The sequence below is a fragment of the Cajanus cajan genome, chromosome 3 (genome assembly GCF_000230855.2).
Source record: "Cajanus cajan strain Asha chromosome 3, NIPB_CcT2T_4, whole genome shotgun sequence".
NCBI classification, from domain to species: Eukaryota; Viridiplantae; Streptophyta; class Magnoliopsida; order Fabales; family Fabaceae; genus Cajanus; species Cajanus cajan.
In genome coordinates, this window is record NC_138519.1 from 18068020 (window position 1) to 18078007 (window position 9988).

The 9988-nt window shown below is 35.1% G+C and overlaps 1 long non-coding RNA gene across 2 annotated transcripts; it reads left to right on the plus strand.

Annotated features, from left to right (window-relative positions):
* Positions 1–1608: 1608 nt before the first annotated feature.
* Positions 1609–9925, plus strand: LOC145955654 (uncharacterized). 2 transcript variants are annotated; one of them, XR_014432310.1, is made up of 4 exons: positions 1609–1740; positions 7175–8029; positions 8122–9085; positions 9159–9925. It is a non-coding gene; the product is annotated as an uncharacterized LOC145955654 (long non-coding RNA). The 2 variants fall into 2 exon arrangements; XR_014432309.1 differs by having other exon boundaries at positions 1609–1736.
* Positions 9926–9988: the final 63 nt, after the last annotated feature.

Sequence of the window (9988 nt, forward strand, 5' to 3'; positions counted from 1 at the left end):
AGATTAAAGAAAAAAATTAGAGTGAGTGGAGTGATGAGGAAAAGAAAAGAGCCCAACATGACAAGAGAGCCAAAAACATCATAACATCTGCATTGTCAATTGATGAATTTTTTAGAATTTCACAATCCATATCTGCTAAAGAAATGTGGGATACTTTGCAAGTCACTCATGAAGGAACAAGTGATGTAAAGAGATCAAGAAAGCATACTCTCATTAGAGAATATGAGCTGTTTAGAATGCAAAATGGTGAATCTATTTTTGATTTTCAAAAAAGATTTACACACTTGATAAATCACCTTGTTGACCTTGGCAGGAAATTTGAAAAAGAAGAGCTGAATTTGAAAGTGCTGCAATGCTTGGACAGATCATGGCAAGAAAAGGTGACAGCCATAGAAGAATCAAAGGATTTGACATCTTTGACACTTGCTACTCTCTTTGGGAAACTAAGAGAGCATGAGCAAAAGCTGCACATATTTGAAGAAAATGAACAGCAGGACAAGAAAGGAAAAGGAGTGTCATTAAAAGCCTTGAAATCTGCCAAAGGAAAAGAGGTGTGTGAAGAATCAAGCTTCGATGATTCCAAAACTGAGAACTTCAATTTGCTGGTGAAGAAGTTCAGAAAATTCATAAGGAGAAAGAAAAATTCCCCCTACAAATTCAATTGAAAGACAAACAAGAAAGAGGAAGCAAGTACATCTTCCTTCAATTGCTTTGAATGTGGAAAACCGGGGCACATGAAAGCTGAGTGTCCAAACCTCTTGAAGAAGCAACAAGAAGAGAAGAAAAGAAAGAGAAATGGAAAAGGGAAGAGAGCCTACATTGCTTGGGAAGATAATGACTCAAGCACAACAAGTGATGAATTCGAATGTGAGGAGAACAATTTATGTTTGATGGCTGGAGCTGACCAAGACACAATTGTAAGTGATTCTGACCTTGAATTTAATCCGGATTATGATCAACTCCAAGAAGCTTTTATACAAATTCATGAAGAGGCTGTGAAATTAGATGCCTTGAATTCAAAGCTGAAAAACAAGTTGAAATGGTATGAAAATGCTTTAATTAAAGCTGAACAAGAGCTTGAGAATTTGAAACATGAGCATGAAAATCTTCAAACTATGTTTAAATTTAGTGAAGCTCATTGTGAGAACTCCACCTCCTCAAAAGATGTTTGTGAAAATTGCAAGACTTTTGAAAAAGAAAATGCTGATTTAAAATCCACTCTTGCAAAGTTCACTAATGGAAATGCAAATTTAAATATTCTTTTTGGGAAAACAAAGAAACACTTTTGATAGGAGTGGACTTGGTTTTAATCAAAGCATGAGCATGCCATTTAAGTCAAAGAAAGAACCTTTTTAGAAAAACCAAAATTTCAGAAAATTTAAAAGCAATTTCTCTAGACAAACAACTTGTTTCTATTGTTGTAAAAGAGGTCAAACAATAAAGAACTGCTACTCTAGGGAGTATGGATTCCAAATGGAGAAATGGTTTGGATTAAGAAAAGTCAAAGGCTGAGAACTAACCTACAAGGACCCTTCACATGGGTACCTAAATTTTTTCTCTGAATCTTTGTTGTAGGAATGCTTGAGGGCCAAGAACTTACTTTTTGGTATCTTGATAGTGGCTGCTCAAGGCATATGACTGGGGATCCTTCAAAGTTCTCAAGTCTGAAATTGAAGAATGAAGGGTATGTTACCTATGGTGACAACAACAAAGGGAGAATTCTTGGCCATGGCAATGTTGGTAACACCTCCTCTCAAACATTGATTGAGAATGTACTGCTTGTTGATGGATTGAAACATAATTTGCTGAGTATAAGTCAACTAAGTGACAAAGGCTTTAAAATTGAATTTGATAATACATGTTGCTTGATATGTGATAAAAAGACTAAAGAAATCAGATTCATAGGAAAAAAGATTGACAATATATACATGCTTGACTTAGAACACTCTATAGCAATTTCAAACACTAAGTGCTTAATAACTCAAGAAGAAAACATATGGCTTTGGCATAGGAGAGCTGCACATATTCATATGGATCATTTGAATAAACTGAATAGGAAAGAATTAGTGGTTGGTTTACCTAATCTCAAGTTTAGTAAGGACAAACTATGTGATGCTTGTCAAAAGGGCAAGCAAGTGAAGGCTAGCTTTAAAAGCAAAAATCAGATTTCCACAACTAGACCTTTGCAATTAATTCACACGGATTTGTTTGGTCCTTCAAGAACCATGAGCTTAGGTGGAAACTACTATGGTTTAGTGATTGTTGATGACTACTCAAGATACACATGGGTTATGTTTCTTGCAAACAAAAATGATGCTTTTAATGCCTTTATAAAATTTGCCAAGCTTGTTCAAAATGAAAAGTGTTCAAACATTACCTCTATAAGAAGTGACCATGGAGGTGAATTTCAAAACATAATGTTTCAAAAATTCTGTGAGGAACATGGTATAAACCATAATTTCTCAGCACCTAGGACACCTCAACAAAATGGGGTTGTTGAGAGGAAAAATAGGTCCTTAGAAGAACTTGCTAAGACAATGTTAAATGAAACAAAATTGCCAAAATATTTTTGGGCTGATGCAATTAACACAGCTTGTCATGTGTTAAACAAAGTTCTGATCCGACCTATATTAAAGAAAACACCCTATGAAATTTACAATGGAAAGAAGCCTAACATTTCATATTTTAGAGTGTTTGGGTGTAAGTGCTTTGTGCTGAACAATGGGAAAGAGCAACTTGGAAAATTTGATGCAAAGGCTGATGAGGCAATCTTTCTAGGATACTCTACAAATAGCAAAGCTTATAGAATTTATAATAAGAGAACTCTAGTTGTAGAAGAATCTATCCATGTGGTATTTGATGAGTCTAACAAACAAGAGACAAGGCAAACTGAAATTGAAGACTTAACTGATTTGCTGGATCAACCTCTATTGGAAAGTGAAACTAATAATAAGCCTAAAGAGACTTAACTAATTTTTTTTTTTGCCTAGAATTCCCTTTGTGAGTTTTCATTCTAGCAGCTTCTTAACAAGCAATGCTTCTCTCTTGTTAAAATCATCTTTCAAGAAAGCTCTATTCATTTTGACTAAGTGTTTGAGGGATTCGTCCTCCTCAAGTTCTATTCCGCTTGGATTTCACGGTTGTACGACACGGCTTTATCCTTTTAGGGCAAGAGTTAGGATCTTGATGATTGTGGATTTCTTTTTCCTAAACTCTTTATACATGGCTCACTTTCCATTACTTCTGGCTAATGCATATAGGTTGATTTCTCTTTTTATTCTCTTTTATTCTTTTTTTCAAGAAGGATATGTTCTAAATGAATGCAATGCAGAATGAAGAGAAAGTTGAGAATAATAAATACCAGTTCTAGTATTGGAATGACCCATTCCAACCTAGGATTCTTTAGGTGTTTTAGTCACGTTGGAACGGCCCGTTCTGATATTGGAACGGCCCGTACCAGGTTCGGAATGGCCCGTTTCAATTTTGGAACAGCCCGTTCCAGGCTACTAAAACCACCTTATTTGGCCTTTAGGCCTTCTGATGTCCTGTCTTGTTGTTTTCCTACTTCGGAAGCTCCTTCCCTTCATAACAGACACTACAAGAAAAATCAGCATTATCTACGGAAAAAATCCGTAGATAATGATGAAATTCCGTAGATAACTGATAATTATCTACGGAAAATAATTCGTAGATAATCAGGTCATAGATAACGTTATCTACAGAAAATTTTCCGTAGGTAACATTACTTACGAATTTTATCTACGAATACAGAAATTATCTACGGATGAGTTTATCTACGGAAATTTCCGTAGATAACTTATCTACGGAAATTTCCGTAGATAACTTACTCACGAAAATTTCTGTAGATAAGTTATCTACGGAAATTTAAGCTATCTACGGAAATTTTCGTAGGTAAGTTATCTACAGAAATTTCCATAGATAACTTATCTACAGAACTTTCCTTAAATTGTTCACAATTTTACTTCAAGGCAATACTTTATAATTATCTGCAGGTGCGCACAAAAAATTATAATCATCTTCAGGGCAACAGATTTTTGAACACTTACAACATCAAATTCTCGTTTCTTGATAAAATCAGGAGCTACAGCAAGATTAGGAGATTTCTCTTCCAATGAAGTATTCAAATTGCACGCAGATTCTCTAATTTCTGCTTCAAGCATCTCTATTGCACTCCTGCAAAGGAAATAGACTATTAAACTTGTTTTTTTGCTGGATTTTGCGCTGGCTAAATTGACAAAGCAAATTGTGACAACAATCTAATACGAATGATACAATTTAGGGAAATGAAATAGGAAGCTTACTACTGGCACTTTCTCAATCCCTAGCTAAGTATCAAAAAAATGCAAGAACAATGATAACGATGAAGAATGTAAAGAAAGTGTAACCCAGTATTCACGATACATGGGAACTCTCCTCTAATCAAAACCTTGATCCAATCACACCCCTTAACTAACTTATCTTTTCCTAATTCATTTCCTCTCATCAAATACATTTAATTGTATTGGGTAGTTATTATTTTGACTAACTCACTAGGTTCTAACCCCCTGCAAGAGGCTTAATAGGTTCCGAATTGAAGTTTAAATATTCTTTCTTAAATTTTACATTCAACAAAAACAAGGGTTCTGTACTTGTAGTAAAGTTTCATTTCAACCCTTTCTATCAATAGAATGAAATAAGATAAAATGAACACATAAGACAACTAAGCTTGAATGCACTATTTTATCATGAGCATAAAGTGCAATAAGTAATAATAATAATTATTATTTTAAAGTGTGAAAGATGGAAGTCTTCTTTTATAGGATGAAATTAGAAAATTCCAGAAAGGGAGATATGGAACTGAGAACAGACAATATAAATCACAAAGAGCAGGGAAGAGAAAAATACAGACAAATCCCTTATAATAGAATGATTAAGTGTATCAATACTCTGAGATCAAAGCAAGATGAATAACTCAAACTCTCCCAGTGGCTTGAAATATTATGTAGAGTCTCAGGATGGTTTTATAAATTCAATACACATGCACCTTCATGTGAAAGTTATTTGTGCTTGATATGATAATGTTGACTCAATCTTAAATATCAACAAGGATCAGACTCCTGACAACTGTAGACAAGCTTTCATACAATGTCAAAGGTCAATTATCTTTAAAGCTTTGGTTGTTTGGTGGAGGCCTAGGAATGGGCTTATACCTCTAAGAATGAGAAATTGGTATGTGACAAAAACAAATACCATTCAAAGATTATAATGATAAAAATATGCCGGTGCCACATACAAAAAAATGGCACCAGATACTAGTAAAATATTATATAATGGAACTGACAGAAAACAGAACCAAAGAACAGAAGATATTGCTAATACTCATCAAGGTACCTTGTTTCACAACAGGAGACATTACTGACATAGATTTTCCTTCCTGACCTGAAAGATACAAATGAATATATTATAGAAACAAGTCACAAGTATTTGGAAAAGATACACTGATGGAAGTCTGGATGCTAAACCTTCAAAATTAATGGGAATGTACACAAAAGCCAAACAACAACCAACGTCCTCTTTGGTCAAGGTATACTCAGATGTACCTGCTGACACTACCAAAAAGCTTCTGCATAGATTTTCCACAATGAAACAAGAGTAAAGAGCTTAGTAAGTGCAATGAGGGATGGAAAAAAATTAAATTTTTAAACAAAACAAAAGCAGGAAGCATCCCCAAAGCACTGTAAAAAATGCAATTCTAATTTGCAAAAGCACAAATCAAAAGTCTAGAATAAAGGAATTTATATTTTAATTTGATGCTTCCATGCCCTTTAGTAAAGTGCAAAAAAGAGAATACAGACCTGGAATCCCTGCTTTCCCGTAACCAAGAAATGTTCGGCTATGATGCTTGTTTCATTTTCAGCACCACCTAAAGTAATAAATGTCAAAATAATCGGTGATCTACGAGAGAATAGCAAGGTCACTGCAACTGGTATTTTTACAAATGCTAAACGAAGCTTATTTTTACAGAGCAGAATGAAAGCTTAAATAATTAAAAGTATAAAAACTGAGGAATTGCAAGAATGAAAGCGAGAAACAGAGCAGAGAAGCCATAAAATACCTAATAGAAGGAGGTTGGTGGCCGGCGAGGGACTGTTGGAATGATTTAAATCAGCTGGAGGTGTGGTGGCCGGCGAGGGACTGTTGGAATGGTTTAACACAAAAGGAGGTGTGGTGGCCGGCAAGGGACTGTTGGAACGGTTTAATGGAGAAGGAGCTGTGGTGGCCGGCGAGGGAGTGTTGGAACCGTTTAACAGAGAAGAGAAGGAGGTCTGCTAGGGCAAGAGGAAGGTTCAAAACAAATTTCGTGTATCACAAGACTAAGTTATAAAAATAAAAATAAATTAATTCTTTATGAGCATTATTTTTAATTTTAGTTTCTGTTCAGTTTATTTAAAATAAATAAATAAATAAACATTTATTTTAAAATTTAATTTGAATAAAACATGTTATTATTGATATTAAATCATAATAAATTTTCTAATATTAAATTTAGTATATATTAAAATTAATTAAATATTTGTATTTAAGAAATTATTACAGATTTTATAATGATTATTTTTTTAATGATGTTAAATTAAATATTCTAATTATTTTCTAATAAATAAAAATGAAAAGATAATAAAAATATGTTTTACCTACAAAATTTATCTACGGAAATTTCCATAGATAACTGAACATTATCTACGAAATAAATTCCGTAGATAATATTCCATAGATAATTAAACGTTATCTACGAAAAAAATTCCTTGTTTGTGTGCCCCCGGACGAAATTGGGTCTCTACAAGGGTTGGACGTTTGAGGTTAGTTTCAATAATCGTGACTTACATTTAGCTTCTGCGTTAGTTATTCATCTGGAACGGCCCGTTCTACAACCAGAACGGGCCATTCTACTTGAATTTAATGTTTGTTAATTGTTAATGTAGAACGGGTCGTTCTAGATTATCAATTAATACAAAAATAATGCTTCTGGAACGGGCTGTTCTGCTTTCACAACGGGCCATTCCAGACGTATTATTTTTGTATTAATTGTTAATCTGGAACGGCCCATTCTGGTTGCAGAATGGGCCGTTCCAGATGCATTAAAGAAGGAGAATTTAATTTAGTTTAATTTTTTTAGGATTATGGCAGATTCGGGGTCTGGTAGTGGAAAGAGGGAAGGGAGATCTGCCACTCGATTGTCTGGGTTGACAGTTGGACGCATTGCGAAGGAGAGGACACTGGTTGAGGTGGATCCTCGTTCTAGCAAGGCGTCAAGCCCAAATGCTGCAAAGTTTAGGAGCTATTTGGGAGTCCTAGCTCGACGTCATGTTTCTATTATCATTACATCATGAGATGATGTTGAGGAGGCTGACAAGAATCTCATGTGGCAGGATATTCAGATATATACTTGCACATCCCTTCAATATTATATAACTTAAATATGTTATTTATTATTTGTTGTTATTTTGGTAGCAAAATTTTGATATTCCCAACACCGAGGTCATGAGGAGGAAGATGTTATCTACCCTTGCCACCAGGTGGAGAGACTTCAAGACTTTCTTGACACGGGAGTATGTATTTGGAGAGCGACAAAATGAGACTCCCTGTAGTACCAGATTACTGACGAGGAGTGGATGCAATTTTGTGCCACTCGATTGGACCCTTCTTGGCATGTTAGTTATTGATAATTCTTACATTGACACAAATACTTAAGGTATATTTTAATTAATCTCATTTTCTTATTTGTATTATTGCAGGCCAAAAGAGTAGCTGCCCAAGAATGACAGAGCAAGAATGATGCACCCCATCTATTGTCAAGAGGGGGATATGAATTAAAAAAAAGAAAATGATGAAGGCTAGGGCAGAGGCATCAGGGGTTGAGTCTACTGACCGTGTGGAGTCACCTCCCCGCTATGAGATGTGGATAGCAGCTCGAACAAAATCAGATGGGCAAATGACTTCTGAGTCTGCAAGGGTCATTTCTGATAAAATAGTAAGTAAAAATATACAAACTAAGACTCTTCATTTCAACTCATTCAACTCATAAGTGTAGTTTAGGGTATACTTATTGTTAATATGTTGTAGGAGGGTTTAGTTGAGCAGACCACCCAGGGCTAATTTGTTCCCCATGATCGGGATGATATACTCACAACAGCCATAGGAAGGCCAGAGCACGCAGGGAGTGTGCGTGGTATTGGTGGTTCTTGGAGTCACCGATATTACTTTGGTTCACCACCATTGAGGAGCAGTACTGTTGGCTCTTGTAGTTAGGAGGCTATGCAGAGAATGGAGATGCAGTTTGAAGAGAAATTGAAGAACATTCGAGAAGAGTTTGAATAGAAGTTTGAGTTTTTGGCTCGTTCTCAGCAACAGACTACAGTTCCTCATGATGGTGTTCGAGTCAGCACTAAAGGGAGTTGTGCTGCTCCAGATCCCTCAAGGGAATAGACTCACACTGATGTACCAAACCAGTGTGAGTTATATGTTGAGGATAACCCCCCACGGTTAGTGGCTATTAGTCGAGTATTTGAGGGTGGCTTAACCATCCATGGTGTCCCTCTACAGCCAGAGTGGACACGCGTTGTGATTGACCAAGTTCAAGATGCTACTACTCCAGTGCCTTTGCCCAATACAGAGGTTCAACTAGTGGGGCAGGCAACCGGCACATTCTTAGCTTGGCCAAAATGTTTAGTTATGCCGCTTTCAACACGGGCAAAGGTAATTCTATTATTGCTCTTTTATATTCTTATAATTCTATTATTGTTTAACTAATCTTGATTCTTTCTTTAGGATTTTATCAATCGTGGTAAAGAGGTCATGAGAGAACCTATTGTTGATGATGCTGATATCGCAAAAGCTGAGGATGGTCCCATATCTAGGCTTCTAACCATATTACCACGATTGAAGAAGAAACCAATTCAATTGCTGTGGGACATTAGAGTTTTTGGAGTTGATAGCTTTGATGTTCCACTATACATATCCTTGTCCGACACATTAGAGATTGTTGGGGGAAACTCCATAATATATCTATCATACAGCTGTGGGCCATGTAAGTGATATTTTCTTTTATGAGTCTAAAATTACAATAATTACATTTAACTTATAATAATTAATTGTGTTAGGTACATGGACAAATTGAGTGTGGAGCAAGCACAAGCACAAGTATATAGATTTATTGAGCCTCAATCCATCCAAAAATCAGGAAACACTCAGGTCCATATCCAACAATATATGCAAACATGGATGAGTGAATCAGGAAGAGATATATACATTGCTCCATACATTGACGGATTAGTTTTTTAAGTAATTTTTTAATCATGGTAATTTTATAACTAATTTGTTTGTCATACAATGTAGGTCCCATTGGCAGTTAATGGTAATCATTCCTAAGGAAACACCATAGTGTGGTTTTGTTCACTACATCGAAAACCAAGCCACGAAATTAAATGTCAATTACAAGGGTAACTAAAATTATTCATTATGTTTTAAAACTGTAACTATATATATTGGCTAACATTTGTTTTTATTTACACTAGTGGAAAAAACACTTTTAAAATCAGTCATTTTTTACTTTTAAAATCGGTTCTACGACCGATTTTAAAAAAGCCAATTTTAAAAAGTGAGACTTTTAACATTGGTCGTTGACCGATGTTAAAAGTCCCACTTTTAAAATCAGTTAAGACTGACCAATGTTAAAAGTCTAACTTTTAACATCGGTCATGCCATGATCGATGTTAAAAGTACTTAATTTTTTTTAAAAATATTTGACTTATTTTAGGAGGATCCCTGAACAAAACCTGTAAACTAATAAAATACTAGATAATTCATATGTTTTTAATATATCAAATTACATACAAATGATAAGAGTTGGTAAATGTCAACCATATATGTAATCAAAGTAACTTACAAATTATTATGCATCCTAAACTACAAAATGAGTAAAACTATAAAC